Raw genomic sequence first — 19,118 nt, forward strand, 5'->3', positions numbered from 1 at the left:
CATATATTTGTCTCCAAATCTTCTGGGTTTACCTTTTATTTTAGTGTGTGAGTATCAAGTTCATATTTTATGTAATTGTAGGAAGTATAATATCCTTCAGAGTATTCTGATGATTTCTAGAGAGGGCGTTAACTTCTCTGGAGCTTCCTGTCACCTCTCTAAATTCCCATTCCTGGCTCTATCCCTCAGTTCCTGTATACTATATTATCTGCAGTAGCTATCCTTGCTTCATAACATTTTGTACCAAGTATTGACACAGACCTCTTCTCCTTGGTTTTCTAAAGACTATGTAGCTTTTATGAGGAATAGGCTTAAAATTTTGAGGATACTTGGGTAGGTACAGGGTAGAAACAAAAAGAACTTACCTTTTAGTAGCAGAATTCACAGTTCTGAAGGTGCCAATCATTTCTCATCACAGATAATTTCTTATTGGCTTTTACCTCCTTAGGACTCAACCGGCCAAGTTCCTTAGGATCATCCTCACATTTTCTCTCAAGAGCGTTCTCCCTTTTTCTAGTCATTCTTTCTGCCTTCATTCATTCATAAAATATTTATTGGGCGCCGACTTATACCAAACACTGTCCTAGGTGCTGAGGATGCAAAAAGCAAACAGGACAAAGTACATGCCTTTTTAGAGTTCAGGTTCCAGTGGGGAAAGAAAAAAAAGGAAATAAATATTTCAAAACTTTATATATCTTATGAAGAAAACAAACTAGAAACCAAAAGAACATCTGAGAAGGGCTGGCTAGACGTAGGATGGTAAGAGAAGTGTTCTTGGCAGATGTGACAGTTAGTTTAGGGCTAAAGAAGAGAAGAAGCTGGTCATGTGAAGATGAGACAGAACTCCACTGGAAGTCTCATTTAACCCCATATGGACATGTATGTGAAGATATTTTGACATTTTTTGATAGGAAGAAAAAATTGGAAACAATGTAGATGTCCATTACTAGGGGAATAGATAAGTAAAATGGATGTGTACTGTGTATTAGTTAAAAGCAGTGAACTTGATTTACAAATAGACCTAAAAACTTAATGTTGAGTGAAGAAGAAAATGTGATTTATAACACGATCTCATTTAGGCAGATTTTTAAAAACACCAACCACACGACATATTTTCAAGGATACATATATATTTAAATAAAGATTTGAGAGCAGATTGGAAAGGGCACTGTGTTAAATACACTAGAGATGTGCTTCTCAGAATTCTGATCTTTAGAGTAGAAGACCGTTTAGGTTATGCACTCAATTTACTCTGTAGCTTTGTTGCCTTTAAAATTACATCCTGTGTCTAATTTTCAACACAATCTTCCCTGTGGCTACAGGAGGCAGCTGACTCTATAGTGTACCTTAAGCTGACAGCTGGCTGACCTGATCTTGTCGTTTTCCTTTTTTAAAGCTTTTAAAACAGCTAACCAAAGGCATTGTGTGTGTGGTAGTCACTCAGTCGTGTCTGACTCTGTGATTTTTTGGAAGGTAGCCCACTAGGCTCCTCTGTCCATAGAATTCTCCAGGCAAGAATCCTGGAGTGGGTAGTCATTTTCCTTCTCCCTGGATCTTTCTGACCCAGGGATTAATCCCAGGTCTCTGGCATTGCAGGCAGATTCTTTACTCTCTGAGCCACCAGGGAAGCCCAAGGCAGACAACTCAATAATTCTTATAATTGCTATTGCCCCTATACTGTTCAAGTGCTTCCTGCTACTGCATAAGCTAGTGTTTGACCTCTATTTGAATCTCATCCGAATTCACCACCAGTGAGAGTTCTTTCCTAGATCCAAGGGCTGTGTTCTTTGTTCTATTTCACCACCTTGTCTTTCTAGGAAGGAATGATAAGGGACATCTTTGCTTTATTCCTGTTTATAAAGCAACAAAGTTCCACAGTTTTACTTGTTTCATGTTGTAACTTTTCGTTGCAATATATTGTGGAAAAATGTCCAATAAATACCAATAAATACTTGTATATAACCAATCCTCATTGTTTGTGGGGATTCTGCATTTACAAATTTAGCTACTCATTAAAATTTATTTGTTTTTATTGTTCAGTTGCTCAGTCATGTCTGACTCTTTGCAATCCCATGGATTGCAGTGTGGCAGGCTTCCCTGTCCTTCAGTATCTCTGGGAGTTTGCTCAAACTCATGTCCATTGAGTCAATGATGCCATCCAACCAGCTCATCCTCTGTCACCCCCTTCTCCTCCTGCCCCCAATTCCTCCCAGCATCAGAGTCTTTTCCAATGAGTCAACTCTTCGCTTGAGGTGGCCAAAGTATTGGAGTTTCAGCTTTAGCATCAGTCCTTCCAAAGAACACCCAGGACTGATCTCCTTTAGGATGGACTGGTTGGATCTCCTTGCAGTCCAAGGGACTCTCAAGAGTCTTCTCCAACACCACAGTTCAAAAGCATCAATTCTTTGGTGCTCAGCTTTCTGCACAGTCCAACTCTCACATCCATACATGACCACTGGAAAAACCATAGCCTTGACTAGACAGACCTTTGTTGGCAAAGTAATGTCTCTGCTTTTCAATATGCTATCTAGGTTGGTCATAACTTTTCTTCCAAGGAGTAAGCATCTTTTAATTTCATGGCTGCAGTCACCATCTGCAGTGATTTTGGAGCCCAAAAAAATAAAGTCTGACACTGCTTCCACTATTTCCCCATCTATTTCCCATGAAGTGATGGGACCAGATGCCGAAACAATGTGCAAAAAAATGTTAACATAGCAGGCCTGAAGCTGCTCTTTTCAGAAAGACCTACTTTCACCTTGGCTCTTGGCTGGCATCTGAGACCTTGGCACTTGACCTATTCTCCTCACAATTTTTTTTTCTTGGAAATTTTAAGCTATATAATTTTTTTAAATTTTATTTACTTTAATTGGAGGATAATTACTTTACAGTATTGTAATGGTTTTTGCTATACATCAGCATGAATCAGTCACAGGCATACATGTGTCCCTTCCCTCTTGAACAGCCCTCTCATCTCCCTCTCCACCCCATGCTCCAGGTTGTCACACAGACCAGCTTTGGGTTCTGTAGGTCATATGTCAGACTCCCCCGGCTATCTATTTTACATGTGGTAATACATCTGTTTCAATGCTATTCTCTCAAATCATCCCACCCTTTCCTTCTCCCACTGTGTCCAAAAGTCTATTCTTTATGCCTGTGTCTTCTTTGCAGTCCTGCATGTTGGATCATAAGTACCATCTTTCTAGATTCCACATATATGCATTAATATATGATATTTGTGTTTCTCTTTCTGACTTACTTCACTCTGTGTAATAGGCTCTAGGTTCATCCACCTCCTTAGAACTGACTCAAATGCATTGATTTTTATAGCTAAGTAATACCCCATTGTATATATGCACCACAACTTCCTTATCCATTCATCTGCCGATGGACATCTAGGTTGCTTCCATGTCCTGGCTATTGTAAATAGCGCTGCAATGAACACTGTGGTACATGTGTACAGTGTAATAGGGTTACTTTTTCTCCACTCCCTCTCCAGCATTTATTGTTTGTTGACTTTTTGATGATGGCCATTCTGACCAGTGTAAGATGATACCTCATTGCGATTTTGATTTGCATTTTTCTAATAATGTTGAGCATCTTTCCATGTGTTTATTAGCCATCTGTATGTCTTCTTTGGAGAGATGTTGTTTAGGTCTTCTGCCCACTTTTTGATTAGGTTGTTTGTTTTTCTGGTATTGAGCTGCTTATATTTTTTGGAGATTAAGTCTTTGTCAGTTGTTTCATTTGCTATTTTCTCCCATTCTGAGAGTTGTCTTCTCACCTTTCTCATAGTTTCCTTAGTTGTGCAAAAGTTTTTAAGTTTAATTAGGTCCCATATGTTTATTTTTAAATGTCTTTAGGAGGTGGATCATAGAGGATATTGCTTTAATTACTTTAATTGCTTTAATTACTTTAAGGAGGTGGATCATAGAGGATATTGCTGTGATTTATGTCAGAGAGTGTTCTGCCTATGTTTTCCTCTAAGAGTTTTATAGTTTCTGGTCTTACATTTAGATCTTGAATCCATTGTGTGTGGTGTCACAAAGTGTTCTAAATTCATTCTTTTCCATGTAGCTGTCCAGTTTTCACAGCACCTCTTGTTGAAGAGACTGTCAAAACAGTATAGTACTGGCACAAAACCAAATACAGATTGATGGAACAGGATAGAAAGCTCAGAAATAAATCCATGCTCTATGGCCAAATAAACTAGGACAGGAAGGTAAGACTACACAATATTGGAGATAGTCTCTTCAACAAATGGTGCTGGGAAAACTGAACAGCTACATGTAACAACTGAAATTAGATCATTCTTTAACAGCTTACACAAAAATAAGGTTAAAATAGATTAAAGACTTATATGTGAGATGGGACACTATAAAACTCCTAGAGGAAAACATAGGCACAACACTCACTGACGTAGTTTGCAGCAATATGCTTTCCAATCTTTTTTTCAGAATAATGGAAATAAAAACAAAAATAAACGAATAGGACCTACTTAAACTCAAAAGCTTTTGCACAACAAAGGAAACTAAACAAAATGAAAAAACAACCCACAGACTGGAAGAAAATAATTGCAAATGATGTGACTAGAAACAGTGACAGATTTTATTTTCTTGGGCTCCAAAATCACTGCAGATGGTGACTGCAGCCATGAAATTCTTTAAAAGACACTTACTCCTTGGAAGAAAAGCTATGACGAACCTAGACAGCATATCAAAAAGCAGAGACATTACTTTGTCAACAAAGGTCCATCTAGTCAAAGCTATGTTTTTTCCAGTGGTCATGTATGGATGTGAGAGTTGGACCATAAATAAAGCTGAGTGCTGAAGAACTGATGCTTTTGAACTGTGGTGTTGGAGAAGACTCTTGAGAGTCCCTTGGACTGCAAGGACATCCAACCAGTCCATTCTGAAGGAGATCAGCCCTGTGATTTCTTTGGAAAGAATGATGCTAAAGCTGAAACTCCAGTACTTTGGCCACCTCATGCGAAGAGTTGACTCACTGGAAAAGACTCTGATGCTGGGAGGAATTGGGGGAGGAGGAGAAGGGGACGAGGAGAAGAGGATGAGATGGCTGGATGGCATCACTGACTCGATGGACGTGAGTCTGAGTGAACTCCGGGAGTTGGTGATAGACAGGGAGGCCTGGCGTGCTGCGATTCATGGGGTCGCAAAGAGTTGGACATGACTGAGTGACTGAACTGAACTGAACCAACTGATCTGACTCCAAAATTTACAAACAGCTTATAAGACTTAACATCATGAAAACAAACAACCCAATGAAAAAATGGGTGGAAAACCTAAATAGACATTTCTCCAAAGAAGCCATAGAGAAGGCCAAAGTCACATGAAAAGATCCTCAGCATCACTAATTATTAGAGAAATGCAAATCAAAACTACAATGAGATATCACCTCACACCAGTCAAAATGGATGTCATCAAAAAATCCACAAACAATAAATCCTGGGAGGGTGTGGAGAGAAGTGAACCCTCCTACGCTGTTGGTGGGAATGTAAATTGTTATACTGTAATATTATTAATATTCAGACATGAAAAGATTAAAATAATGCCATTTGCAGCAACATGGATGCCCCTAGAGATTGTCATACTGAGTGAAGTAAGTCAGACAGAGCAAGACAAATATCATGTGATACTGTTTATATGTGGAATCTAAAATATGTTAAAAGAACTTATTTACAAAACAGAAATAGAGTCACAGATGTAGAAACAAACTTTTGGTTACCGAGGGTGGAGGGGGAGGGGTAATTTGGGAAACTGGGATTGAAAAATACACACTACATTACATAAAATAGATAACTAATAAGGACCTAGTGTATAGCACAGAGAACCCTACTCAATACTCTGTAATGACCTATATGGGAAAAGAATCTAAAAAATAAATGGATATATGTATAAATGACTCACTTTGCTGTATGCCTGAAACTAACACAACTTTGTAAATCAACTACATGTGTGCTAAGTCACTTCAGTCGTGTCCAACTCTTTGAGACCCTATGGACTGTAGCCCACCAGGCTCCTCTGTCCATGGGATTCTCCAGGCAAGAATACTGGAATGGGTTGCCATTTCTTCCTCCAGGGCATCTTCCTGACCACACTCCAATAAAAAATTTTAAAAACAAACAAGTTGACCCCCCAAAACTTTCTTTTTAGAGAACATTCAAGGACAGAGGATGTTATATGCTTAGATCCTGAAGTGGGATGAAGATGCCCTGTTGATGTATAGGAAGAAATCTAGAGACAAAAGTGCGATGAAGATTAAAAAAATTATAGTCTTGTCTTATTTTTTCCCTGAAATTAGTAAAAAAAAAAAAAAAAAGGACAAGTAAATTCTTTCCCCAAATTCAATGGTTATTTTGGGGGTGACAACCTTCTTCCTATGAGGTATAATATACACATTTTTAAAAAGTTGACAGCATTTGCCTTAGTTCAAAAGTAAAATACTTTGGTCCCAACAAAACAAGAGTGAATTGATCAATAGAAGCATATCCAGAGAAGACACTGTTGACCAATTTGGACAAGGGCCTAATAGATCAGTTATAAATATGCTCTTTCCTTTGTACAGGATAGTTAGAGGAAATTATGAGCATAAATCAGGTGCTCCTGAGCACATTCTAAAAGCTGGGACACATTAACTCCTCTGACTGGTTTCTGGGGGGAATGTGGGGTGACAGATGCCCTTGACCTCTGGGTCATTATGCAAACAGAGCATCGTGGTATTCCACTGAGACTCCTAGAGACTTCTATGCTCTCTCACAGTGCGATGTTGTTGCTAGCATCCTGTGGCAGATGGGGGATGGGGAGAGGATGAACAAGGGTTAGGGTCACTCCATCCCAGGAAGCCCCCTGCTCTTAGATGAAAATTCCAGTGGCAGCTCCTAGAGTCCTTGATGAGTTTGGGTCTGCTTCTTCTGCCTGGTCTCTGGAGAGCCACTGGAGGACTTGGCACCTTTGGGACATCTGGAGCCCCTGGGCATCTTCTTCAGGGCACAATGAGTAAGTCCCATGGGGAAGGGCCACTGAGCCCAGGTTGGAGTGCTACAATCACATCTTGATATGATGCCAGTGACTACACCTGCCTATGTCTGGGGAGGCCTTACAAATAGCTGTGAAAAGAAGAGAAGCGAAAAGCAAAGGAGAAAAGGAAAGATATAAACATCTGAATGCAGAGTTCCAAAGAATAGCAAGAAGAGACAAGAAAACCTTCTTCAGCGATCAATGCAAAGAAATAGAGGAAAACAACAGAATGGGAAAGACTAGAGATCTCTTCAAGAAAATCAGAGATACCAAAGGAACATTTCATGCAAAGATGAGCTCGATAAAGGACAGAAATGGTATGGACCTAACAGAAGCAGAAGATATTAAGAAGAGATTGCAAGAATACACAGAAGAACTGTACAAAAAAGATCTTCACGACCCAGATAATCATGATGGTGTGATCACTGACCTAGAGTCAGACATCCTGGAATGTGAAGTCAAGTGGGCCTTAGGAAGCATCACTATGAACAAAGCTAGTGGAGGTGATAGAATTCCAGTTGAGCTATTCCAAATCCTGAAAGATGATGCTGTGAAAGTGATGCACTCAATATGCCAGCAAATTTGGAAAACTCAGCAGTGGCCACAGGACTGGAAAAGGTCAGTTTTCATTCCAATCCCAAAGAAAGGCAATGCCAAAGAATGCTCAAACTACCGCACAATTGCACTCATCTCACACACTAGTAAAGTAATGCTCAAAATTCTCCAAGCCAGGCTTCAGCAATATGTGAATCGTGAACTTCCTGATGTTCAAGCTGGTTTTAGAAAAGGCAGAGGAACCAGAGATCAAATTGCCAACATCTGCTGGATCATGGAGAAAGCAAGAGAGTTCCAGAAAAGCATCTATTTCTGCTTTATTGACTATGCCAAAGCCTTTGACTGTGTGGATCACAATAAACTGTGGAAAATTCTGAAAGATGTGGGAATGCCAGACCACCTGATCTGCCTCTTGAGAAATTTGTATGCAGGCCAGGAATCAACAGTTAGAACTGGACATGGAACAACAGAATAGAGTACCTATTAGTTTAAAAAAAAAAAAAAAACCTACCAATAAGGTCTGTTTTATTGTGGAATATAATTGATGCTTTTGAACTGTGGTGTTGGAGAAGACTCTTGAGAGTCCCTTGGACTGCAGGAGATCCAACCAGTCCATTCTGAAGGAGATCAGCCCTGGGATTTCTTTGGAAGGAATGATGCTAAAGCTGAAACTCCAGTACTTTGGCCACCTGATGCGAAGAGTTGACTCATTGGAAAAGACTCTGATGCTGGGAGGGATTGGGGGCAGGAGGAGAAGGGGACGACAGAGGATGAGATGGCTGGATGGCATCACTGACTCGATGGACGTGAGTCTGGGTGAACTCCGGGAGTTGGTGATGGACAGGGAGGCCTGGCGTGCTGCGATTTATGGGGTCGCAAAGAGTCGGACACGACTGAGCAACTGATCTGATCTGACACCTGCCTAAGTGGCCTACCAACATGTCCTTAGTACACAACCAAGGGGTCTGGCAGAGCCCCATGCATCACCTGGGGTTTCCCAAACAAGCCCAAAGGTCTTGACCTTCTTGAAGGATATTTCACCTTAAGGGCTACTGAATGGAGCCCTAAGTTGGCCACACAGTCAAGTGAGTTCTCACAAAACTCATAATCTCCTCCTAGAAAGCAAAATTGGGCAAGGGATGCAATTCTCATATTTTTTGCCTTGTATTTTTATTATTAGAGAAGTGAAAATAAAGTGATGTGTGTGTGCATGTGTGCATGTGTGTGGAATAATAGTAAAAGTTGCTTAAGATGAAGACTTGTGAAAGTAGTGTCTGCACAGAGGAGAAATGCTTTCTTTCTGATAATTATCTCCTAGGACATGTGCAGAAAGTGATGAAAGAGACACAGAGATAATAACATATATCTATGTTATATTGTCAAAGAAACTGTGAAGGAAGAAACACCTGCTGCAAATTTGCCAGGAGGAACAGGAGGCTTCTTGTTGTTGCTCAGTTGCTGAGTCTTGTCCGATTCTTTGAGACCTCATGGACTGCAGCACACCATGCTTCCCTTTCTCTCACCATCTCCCAGGAGTTTGCCCAAGTTCATGTCCCTTGAATCGGTGATGCCATCCAACCATCTCATCCTCTGATGCCATCTTTTCCTTCTGCCTTCAATCTTTCCCAGCATCAGGGTTTTTTCCAGTGAGTTGGCACTTCACATCAGGTGGCCAAAGTATTGGAGCTTCATCTTCAGCATCAGTCCTTCTGAAAAGTATTCAGGGTTGATTTTCTTTAAGATTGACTGGTTTGATCTCCTTATTGCCCAAGGGACTGTCAAGAATCTTCTCTAGCACCACAGTTCGAAAGCATCAATTCTTTGACGCTCTGCTTTCTTTATGGTCCAGCTCTCATATCTGTATATGACTACTGGAAAGACCATAGCCTTGACTATATGGACCTTTGTCAGCAAAGCGATGTCTTTGCTTTTTAATACACTGTCTGGGTTTGTCATAGCTTTCCTTCCAGGAAGCAATGGTCTTTTAATTTCATGGCTGCAGTCACTATTCCACAGTGATTTTAGAGCCCAAGAAGAGGAAATCTGTCATTGCTTCCACCATTTCCCCTTTTATTTGCTATGAAGTGATGGGACCAGATGCCATGATCTTAGTTTTTTGAATGTTGAATTTTAAGCCAGCTTTTTCCACTCTCCTCCTTCACCCTCATCAAGAGGTTCTTTAGTTCCTATATGGGGGTCAAGAAGCAACAGTCAGAACCTTGTATAGAACAACTGACTGGTTCAGGATTGAGAAGACCTGCTGCTGCTAAGTTGCTTCAGTTGTGTCCAACTCTGTGCAACCCCATAGACAGCAGCCCACCAGGCTCCCCCATCCCTGGGATTCTCCAGGCAAGAACACTGGAGTGGGTTGCCATTTCCTTCTCCAATGCATGAAAGTGAAAAGTGAAAGTTAAGTCGCTCAGTCGTGTCCAACTCTTAGCGACCCCATGGACTGCAGCCTTCCAGGCTCCTCCATCCATGGGATTTTCCAGGCAAGAGTACTGGAGTGGGTCCCCATTGCCTTCTCCGCAGAAGACCTAGTATTGCTCAACCAAAAGATAATGCCTGTAAAAATTAACACAGTAATCTCAACTGTTGACAAATGGAGCCAGGAGGCCAGAAGGGGGAGCTCTAACACGCTACAACCATAGTGGAACGTGAAAGACTTTCTTCTCTTGCCTACAAGGGCTCAGTCAATGAAAGATGGTTACAGATGCTGGGAGGGATTGGGAGCAGGAGGAGAAGGGGACGACAGAGGATGAGATGGCTGGATGGCATCACTGACTCGATGGACGTGAGTTTGAGTGAACTCCGGGAGTTGGTGATGGACAGGGAGGCCTGGCATGCTGCAATTCATGGGGTCGCAAAGAGTCGGACATAACTGAGCAACTAAACTGAACAGTGCAATCAATGAGAAGCTACTATAGTTTGAACTCTTTCCTTCACACCCCCCCCCCCATAAATAAGTTATCTCTTTATTGCAAAAGATTGTATGTGGCTTGCCATGGTTGCTGATGCCAAATTGCAGTTCTTTGATGATCATGAACAAACTCATTTTTGCTGGAGAAATAACTGTCAGTCTATTTAGTGTCAGCATTTTTGGCCCGCATAGGGATCCAGAGAAGACCTCCAACAACTGGAAGGTGGGTGCTCAAAGAGGTGTGATACCAACACTGAGCTCGCTGATCCTTGATGCTTTTCTTAGGGACCCTGGGATTTGAAGGTTAAGTCTTTCTCCTGGATCTGAGTTGCCCTCTTTGCTTTGCAGATCTCCAGGTTTTATTCATGATCTATATTAAGGTTTTGTCCTTTCTGATTAAAGCCTTGTTTATCTTCAAATACTTGTTTGGCATATTGACCTGACTTGAAATCAAGCTGTTCCAACTGGAATTCCCTCACTTTCAGCTTGATTGCTTTTGGAACAGGGACTCTTCTATTAGATCTGTGCCGTTAAGCAGTCAGCCTGAGTCTTTCAGGACTGGGCTGTGCCCTTGAAACTGGCTGGTGTTAATGCCTTCAGGGTTTTTGAGCTGTTAGGGCTTTTTGTAAATTGTCCTTCTACTCTAGAGAAAAACTTCTGGGAAATAGGATCCCAGTTACCTAAATATTTTGAAGGAGCATTTGCCCCTGCCCCCCTCAACCACAGGGACCCTGGATTTTATGTTTAAAAACTGTGGTCCTTCCTCATGTGCATTTCTGTGTGGACCTGAGGCAGGAGATAGATGGGCTCCAGGCCAGACATTTACAACTAGCCTCCTGTTCATATTTCTTAAGGCAGAGTATAGATGGACTCCAGATAAGAAGTTTACAGCCAGCCTCCTGTTTATATTTCAAGATAGAAATAACAAGAAGAGGGTAAATAGCTGGACTTTGTCTCCTGTGGACACTTTAAGATAAGAATAATGACAGGGACAGAGAGGGATTAAGCACTGCCTGGGTAAAAGATCAAGAGGTCACGTATTTCTCATCGTTGGGGTCAGGGAGACCTTGACTGCGCATGTGCAGAAAGGTTCTGTGGGGTCAAAAAGGGACGGGGCGCCAAACCATAATAAGTTTTACTAACTTTCCAAAGACCCTTGTGCGAAAATCCATCTTGGCTAAAGGATGTGCATGCACGGAGGGAAGGGGCCTGAATCAAAGAACAAAGCAGGTTAATTGGGCAGAGAAAAACAAAACATGGAAGATTGCCCTCTTACAAATGATTTAAACTTCCCTGGAGAAAAGGGAACGCTCTTGCACTGTTGGTGGGAATGTAAATTGATACAGCCACTATGGAAGAGGTATGGAGATTCCTTAAAAAACTAGGAATAAAACCACCATATGACCCAGAAATCCCACTCCTAGGCATATACCCTTTGAGGAAACCAAAATTGAAAGAGACGTATGTATCCCATTGTTCACTGCAGCACTATTTACAATAGCTAGAACATGGAAGCAACCTAGATGTCCATCGACAGATGAATGGATAAAGAAGTTGTGGTACATATACACAATGGAATATTACTCAGCCACAAAAAGAAACACCTTTGAGTCAGTTCTAATGAGATGGATGAACCTAGAATCTATTATACGGAGTGAAGTAAGTCAGAAAGAGAAAGATAAATATCATATTCTAATGCATATATACAGAATCTTAAAAATGGTACTGAAGAATCTGTTTACAGGGCAGCAGTGGAGAAACAGACATAAAGAATAGACTTATGGACATGGGGAGAGGGGAGGAGAGGGTGAGATGTATGGGCAGAGTAATATGGAAACTTACATTACCATATGTAAAATAGATAGCCAACAGGAATTTGCTGTATGGCTCAGGAAACTCAGACAGGAGCTCTGTATCAACCTAGAGGGATGGGTTGGGGAGGGAGATGGGAGGGAGGTTCAAAAGGGAGGGGATATATGTATACCTGTGGCTGACTCATACTAAGGTTTGACAGAAAACAAAAAAATTCTGTAAAGTAGTTATCATTCAATAAAAAAATAAAAAAAAGTGCATCTTTTATTGATAGCATATAGTTGAATATGGCTTTTATATGTAGTCTGACATTCTTTGCTGTTTAGTTGAAATAAATATTTCATTTACATTAAAAAAAGAAAAATGATGTCTTAGCATACTGAGAATATCTATAAAGAAACAAAAAACAGCAATAGAGTGTCACTTTTTCCTCCTACCTCCAGCCTTAAACAATCACTAATCCACTTTCTGTCTCTACGGATTTGCTGTATTTAACGTTTCATATAAATGGAATCATATAATATTGGCTTTTTTTGGACTAGCTTCTTTCACTTAGTGTAATGTCTTCAAGGTTCATCCATACTGCAGTGTTCACCCCTTTATGTCTTTTATGAGTGAACAATATATAATGTATGGATAGATCACATTTTGTTTACCCATCGTTTAAGCTGCTGTAGTCCACTTTTTGCTGGTTCCACTTTCACCATCTCTGGACCAAGATCAATGTCTCCTGTTCTCTGTCTTATTCACTGCCATCCACACCTCTCAGATCTGCTTAAAATGCCAACTCTTCTCAATGGTATCCTTGACAAAACACCTACTGCTGCTGCTGCTGCTAAGTCGCTTCAGTCGTGTCTGACTCTGTGCGACCCCATAGACGGCAACCCACCAGGCTCCCCTATCCCTGGGATTCTCCAGGCAAGAACACTGGAGTGGGTTGCCATTTCCTTCTCCAATGCATAAAAGTGAAAGTGAAGTCGCTCAGTCATGTCCGACTCTTCGCGACCCCATGGACTGCAGCTTACCAGGCTCCTCTGTCCATGGGATTTTCCAGGCAAGAGTACAGGAGTGGGTTGCCATTGCCTTCCCCGACAAAATACCTGTTAGGGACCCTTAAAGCTGGCATCTTCTTTCACCTAGATGGCAACTCCCTGTGGCAATCTAGCTGACTGTCAAGTTGAACACATGCTTTGTGGCATCAACAACTATAAAACAATTAGAGTGGAAGGGCTTCCCTGGTGGCTCAGACTGTAAAGAATCTGCCGGCAGTGCAGGAGATCTGAGTTCAATCCCTGGGTTGGGAGATCCCCTGGAGGATGGCATGGCAACCCATTCCAGTATTCTTCCCTGGAGAATCCCCACAGACAGAGGAGCCTGGCAGGCTACAGTCCATGGGTTCACAAAATGTCAGACACGACTGAGCGACTAAGCACAGCACATTAGAGTGGCAATCCAGGGCAGATGGCATGCATGGTCTCCAGTGCTTCCTCTTTGTATAAGCTGAAGTATGCAGGGCCCTCTAGAACCCATCATCTATCCTTTCAGTTTCTCAGCAGCTGAGCCTCTATCTTATGTTTTAGGAGTTTCCCCACTTTATGGTCTTGGGAAGAAATAACACAGTCTTCCCAGAAAATAACAGATGCTTCCATTTGCAGCCTCCTCACTGCACTTCTGGAATAAGATATACTCATGCAGACTCTGAATCTGGACATAGAAACAAGAAACTTGAAATTGAGCAACAGCTAATAGAATCTACCTCAGTGGGGCTCTGAGCTCAATTTCCTGTCCTCCTCAATGCTACAGGAGAGATGAAAACAAACAAACCACAACCCTCTATTGCACACAGCTAAGAACCTGACATGACAGAGCCTTGTGTTTGTCTTGGAAGGGGCAAATGACCCAGTGTAGAGTGGTGATCAGGGGTTCTAAAATTGCCTTTCTGCAAAAGAAGATTTTTAAGATCAACTGAGGCAAACAAATGATTAAAGAAAGATAAAACAGCTCCTGAAGACTCACATTCTTCTTCCCCAGCCTCTTTGTCTCAGGCTCTGCCTCTAGCACTGTCTTGCTCCCCTCTTCTGGGGACTTGTGCTCAGACCCTTCCTCCAGGGTCACCTTTTCCCTTCCCCCTTTATACTGCCTATTCCTCCTCTGTACCCTCAGTTTCCCCACACTAATTTTCTCACTGAACTTCCCTTTCCCCCTGAAGCTCTCCTCATCCCATTTTCTTCTGAATCCCTCAGAACCTGTCCCTTTGAATTAAGTAAGCCTTCTGAGAATCCAGAGGTTAAACTCTTAAATTTTTATATTCTTTGGACTAAAACTGAACTGTAAGCATTATTCAAAGTGTTTCTCAAAGTAAACAAAGATCCTTGCAGATTTGCTAAGGAATTTAATATATCAGTCTTACCAATCTTGTTTCTTTGATCTATATCAGTTAGATCATAAGCTTGTTGGTGAAGGCCGTTTCCTGCATTGAATGAAAATTTCTGATTGGGAAAGTCCTGAAAGGTCTAGAATTAGAACCAGGACAGCAACCTTCTAACTTATACCATCAGGCCCAAGAAATCCCTAGATGACTTCATTGGGCAATTCCTAGCACTTTTCCAAAGCTTAATGATTGGAATAAAGGAACAACACTCATGCTTACATACAAACATCTGATTAATCTGTTCATCGCTATTATAATCAACTTCAGGTTATTTTAAAGAAAAGTCTGGTCTTCTTTCAGATGTTGATCCCACTCATGTAGATTTAACTCTGATTACTAATGGTCTGAACAAGGATCTAGTAAAAAGGAACAGGGTGTAATGGGAAACTGTCCACTCCAGATTTAGTTAATCTGATAAACCAGCTCTCTCACACTCTGGATGAGTCACCTAAAAGGAAAACTGCCAAAATTCTTAATCTTAAATTTCAGCAGATAAAATTTCCTAAAAGAAAAAACTTCCTAGCTTCTGTTATTAGTGCAAAGAGGACACTGGAAAAGAGACTGTTAACAGACTCAAGCACTTCAGTCACCATCAGCCCTCTAACTGGGCTTTCCAACTTCTTCCCAATTCCCAGTTGTGGGGCTCCAAGGAACTGTAGGGGCTTTTCTCAATCCTCCCTCTTCGTCAGCTTGGAGAACCAGTCCTCCAGATTTGAGATGGATCTCTTCTAGTCCATCTGAGCCACTCTTGATGCTCAACCCCACTACTAGAAAGCAGTCCCTGCCTTGAGTTCAAATAATGGGGATCTCTAATGAGATTCACAAGAGATTCCTGTCTGTGAACTGATTCCCTTTTGTTTGGGCCCTTTGAGAGACACACACTCTTTTCTCCTTAGTTCCTCTGTCCCCTTTCATATATTATGCTGATAATTCTTCTTAAAGTAGTATCATGCTGAAATTGCTTTCTTCTGAAAAGGGAAAATAATTCTGGAATTTGACAGTAGTCATCAAAGCAGCCAACCAGATGACTTAAGTGACTCTTTGACATCTTTTTTTTTTTTAAGTTTGCAAATTCTTTATATTTCCAGCTATTGAGACAACATTTCTGAGTTGAGCTTACCTCTAGCAGCAAAACCAGAGCCAGCTATTAAGCAGCCAGAATGCTATAGTATACATGACCATTTATTTTTAGCATGTTCTTTGTTCTCCTCTTCCAGAAGCTGCAGACATCTATTTAATTTATCTGTAGTCATAATTAAGCTGTATCTACAACTGTCATGTCTCCTGAAGTTCCTTCAATCATTGCATATATATTTGAAAAGCCATACATGGGGTCAGTTCTAACCAGCTGTCCATTTTGGTGAACAAAATTTTCACTCATAGAGAGCTTTATTTTTAGCCTGTCAAGTGCATGGATTTTTTCATTTTGAGGGGATGGAGGAGGTCCTTCTAAATCCAGAAAATCTAGTGGTCTTTCACTTAGGGTAAGTACAGGAGGTGGTGTTTTTAGTGCCATAGGCTTAAAGGGAGTTGACTGTGTACAGTCTGGTCTTGAAATCTGCTGGTCTTGAAAATGGAATGTTCATTATTTCCTGCTACAATTCTCTCTGGAAGCTGCATAATCACACTAGCATTTGAAACTCCTTCTTGGAATCCTTGTTCCAGGTCAGCATTTGTTGGTGCTATCTTTCATTTTTCCAGGACCCTCACTTACTGACCTTTGGTGTATTACATTTCCTACTGAATTTGACTAATTTCTGCCATCTCAGCAGCAGTAGGAGAAGGAAATGCTGCCCCACTTACTAAATGTGTACAACGACTGCTTGTTTTCTGGCATTATCGGCTTCTTAGCTTCATATTAAATCCTTTAACTTGCCTCAATATGCATGTGCTGGACTAAGAGCCACTTCTGTCCCCTTGGGTCCACTGGAGGGTCCCCAGCAAGGGCCACCACACACTGGCTCTCCTTTTTGACATCTTTATTAGCTCGGTCTCTGAGCTGATTCTGGAAACAGTGATCATTTATTTTTATTAAATCAACTACTACCCTCCCATCACTTCATGGGAAATAGATGGGGAAATGGGAAACAGTGTCAGACTTTATTTTTGGGGGCTCCAAAATCACTGCAGATGGTGACTGCAGCCATGAAATTAAAAGACACTTACTCCTTGGAAGGAAAGTTATGACCAACCTAGATAGCATATTGAAAAGCAGAGACATTACTTTGCCAACAAAGGTCCGTCTAGTCAAGGCTATGGTTTTTTCTGTGGTCATGTATGGATGTGAGAGTTGGACTGTGAAGAAGGCTGGGCACCGAAGAATTGATGCTTTTGAATTGTGGTGTTGGAGAAGTCCCTTGGAGTGCAAGGAGATCCAACCAGTCCATTCTGAAGGAGATCAGCCTTGGGATTTCTTTGGAAGGGCTGATGTTGATGCTGAAACTCCAATACTTTGGCCACCTCATGCGAAGAGTTGACTCAATGGAAAAGACTCTAATGCTGGGAGGGACTGGGGGCAGGAGGAGAAGGGGACGACAGAGGATGAGATGGCTGGATGGCATCACCAACTCGATGGACGTGAGTTTGAGTGAACTCCGGGAGTTGGTGGTGGACAGGGAGGCCTGGCGTGCTGTAATTCATGGGGTCGCAGAGTCGGACACGACTGAGCAACTGAACTGAACTAAACTGAACCTTCCTTATAGACAAAATTGCCAATTGATATTGACAAGATTCACAGTGTATTATCCATTGATTCAAATAGATCCCTCAAAACCTCTCCCCAGAACTAATCCATATCCTATAAGTAAAGAATCCTTTCATGGCATAAAGCCCATGCTGCTGCTGCTGCTGCTAAATCACTTCAGTCGTGTCCGACTCTGTGCGACCCCATAGACGGCAGTCCACCAGGCTCCCCCGTCCCTGGGATTCTCCAGGCAAGAACACTGGAGTGGGTTGCCATTTCCTTCTCAAATGCATGCAAGTGAAAAGTGAAAGTGAAGTAACTCAGTCGTGTCTGACTCCATAGACGGCAGCCTGCCAGGCTCCTCCATCCATGGGATTTTCCAGGCAAGAGTACTGGAGTGGGTTGCCATTGCCTTGATAGGACATTAGAAGTCTCAAAAGACCCATTTCTTGGAATAGTTCCTGTAATATCCCTATTTCAATAATGAGAAAACCTGAGGGCTGAGGGTGGAGGTTTGCTGAGGACCTCAGAACAATAAACAATGTTATCCTGCCACACCCTGTTGTTATTAACCCTCATACTTTACTAACATCCATTCCCACTGGATGTAAATGTTCCACTGTAATTCAATTTATGCAGTGCATTTTTTAGTATTTCAGTTGATGGACTACTGTGTATCATTTTTGCCTTTATGTTGGAATAAAACCAGTTCACCTGGACAGTAATCCCTCAGGGTTTTACTGAGAGTTCTTATTTCTCACAAATCCTCAAGGCTGATCTAGATAATATATAGTTCCCAGAAATTCTACTTTGTTGCAATATGTGGATGATTTGCTTTTTTGCTGTCCTAAGGCCTCTTCACAGGAAGACAGCATCCACTTGCTAAAGCTTTTAGCATTAAAGGGACACGAGGTTGTCAAGGAAAATTGTAGTTTGCCCAAACCCAGGTTTGATATTTAGGGCATCTGATATCAGAACAAGAGTTATACCTAGTTTCAGATAGGTTTTATGGTGTCTTTAAGTGTCCCCAAATGCCAAACATTAATTTCAAGGTTTTCTCAGATTAGTCAGCTTTTGCTGAAAATGTATTCCAAGTTTCTCTCATATAGACAAACTTCTGTATGTTTTGTAGCTTATTATTTTGGAATGTTGTAAATGCGTCATGGCTTACTTCTAGCTGAAGTAAAATTTAAAATGGCCCTTATGTTTAGGTGTTATTAGATGCAATACTTTTACCTGCCAGTTTAGCTCTTAAGATTTCAGGGCATTCTAAACTTAATGCTCTAGAAGCTAAGGGAAATTTATCTTATTGACATTTCCACAAGGAATGCTTCTCTTAAAGGCACCAATAGCAGCTGAACCTCTGTCATGGTCCAAAAGGGTATTTCCCCAAATGATAACTTAGGAAAACTGGCCCGGAGAAGTTCAACAGTTCGCCTCAGGAAAGGAAAAACAAGATTGGAAATCCAGTAACTGTTTTGATAAAAAGAGAATGCTCTAATCAGCCCAGTGCTCTGTGATGTTCTGAGGGGCTGGGGGCGGGGCGGGGAGCATGGGAGAGAAGCTCAGGAGGGAGGGGATATATGTATACTTATGGCTGATTCACATTGTTGTATGGCAGAAACCAACACAATATTGTAAAACAATTATTCTTTGATTAAAAATTAATTAAAAAAAAAAAAG

The 19,118-nt window shown here is 41.4% G+C and overlaps 1 long non-coding RNA gene and 1 pseudogene across 2 annotated transcripts in view; one reads left to right on the forward strand and one right to left on the reverse strand.

The window, feature by feature from the left end:
* Positions 1 to 19,118, forward strand: part of LOC133251106 (uncharacterized) — a 52,461-nt gene that overhangs the window by 4,549 nt on the left and 28,794 nt on the right. The window lies entirely within an intron of this gene.
* On the reverse strand, positions 14,946 to 16,754 carry LOC133252001 (mitochondrial fission factor-like; annotated as a pseudogene).

Source organism: Bos javanicus, chromosome 7 (genome assembly GCF_032452875.1).
Source record: "Bos javanicus breed banteng chromosome 7, ARS-OSU_banteng_1.0, whole genome shotgun sequence".
NCBI lineage: Eukaryota > Metazoa > Chordata > Mammalia > Artiodactyla > Bovidae > Bos > Bos javanicus.